Here is a 1,390-nt window from a genome sequence, read left to right as displayed (position 1 = left end):
CTGCCCTGCATGGGCAGGCAGCGTGCTTCAGCACCAGGGTGTAAGGCTAACCATAGAGATGCTCTGGCAGCCAGAGCATCTTTGTGGAGGACCCAGCCTGCGGTTGCCTGCCCCACTTTTTTTCACTTCATTTTTTTTATTTTTACCCCTATATCCAAAGATCTAATTTTGCCCTCGTGCTGCAAACCTGCAACAGGAGGGAACCTTTTCCCATTCCCGCACGTGCCTCTTGCAGTGTCTTAAAGGGGGTTGAGACACTACAAGAGGCACATGTGGGCTCGTCTGGATGCACCCACTGAGTCTCTCCTCTTCTTAACTATTAAGTCCTCCTCATGAACTCAGTCACCTGCCCACCTCAGAGTGCAGCCATGAAGGCTAGCCAAGCTCACTACTTCCATTAACTCATTTGAGCCTTGTATAGACTAGCACAGAGATGTATGCAAGATAGAATATTACCATATGCTGCTATATTTATAGTTAGACTAATAAATTCAGTTATGAATTCAGGTAGTTATATTGGTTGGAGTAAGAAAAATATAAAGTGTTTATAAAATTATTAGCGAATTTTGGCTATGCGTTTTGAAGACTTCTTCATGTATGTGCTATTATTCTTTATTAATAATTAGGCAAAAGGCTTGTTTAGGAACCAGTTTAAGCTGTGGTCAACCTTTGAAGTGTTCCTTCTAACCATTTAACTCATACATACCTGAATTTTCTCACATACCATAAACTGTCAAATAAAACATACACCTTTTTTTGAAAGACAGAAAGCAGAACAAGAGATTATTCTAGAGCAGCAGTTCTCAATGTTTTTGTACCAGAACCCATTTGTAAACATCAATGACCATTCCCAACCTAGTGCCCTTCACTCCCAATCCACTGCTCCCAGGTCCCTGCTGAAATATTGGTCGTCCTGTGCCCCAGTCCCTCATCTGTAAAATGGAGAACCTCTTTCCCACACAGGGGTTTTAAGAGAATAAATAAAAAGTATGGAGCATTTGGATGTTATGGTGAGAGAGGATATAAGATCGTGGATATTTAAGGGCTTGATTGGGTCAGCCCTTTGTGCAGTAATACAAAGGGGAAGAAACAAAAAATGTGTGTCCCTTGTGTACCCAGCAAGGGCACATCACAGATTTAGTTACACAAACACAGAAAGATTGCCCTGGGGAAGAAAAGGCTGTAAAACCTCCATCCCTGGACTGCTGGGGTGAATTTGGAACAGAATTCCAAGAAACTCATATCCCTCATTGTGAAATTAAGCAAACATCCCACCTAACTCTGTTCCATTTTCCTGGGTTATGGTACAAATGCAAAGTACACTCCATTTTGGGTATTTAACTTTACACATATGGGTCTACAGAATTTCATGAGTTGCAGGGGGGGTGTT

The sequence above is a fragment of the Gavialis gangeticus genome, unplaced genomic scaffold (assembly GCF_001723915.1).
Source record: "Gavialis gangeticus isolate Ggan-Ray unplaced genomic scaffold, GavGan_comp1, whole genome shotgun sequence".
NCBI classification, from domain to species: Eukaryota; Metazoa; Chordata; order Crocodylia; family Gavialidae; genus Gavialis; species Gavialis gangeticus.
This window is presented reverse-complemented; position numbering follows the sequence as displayed.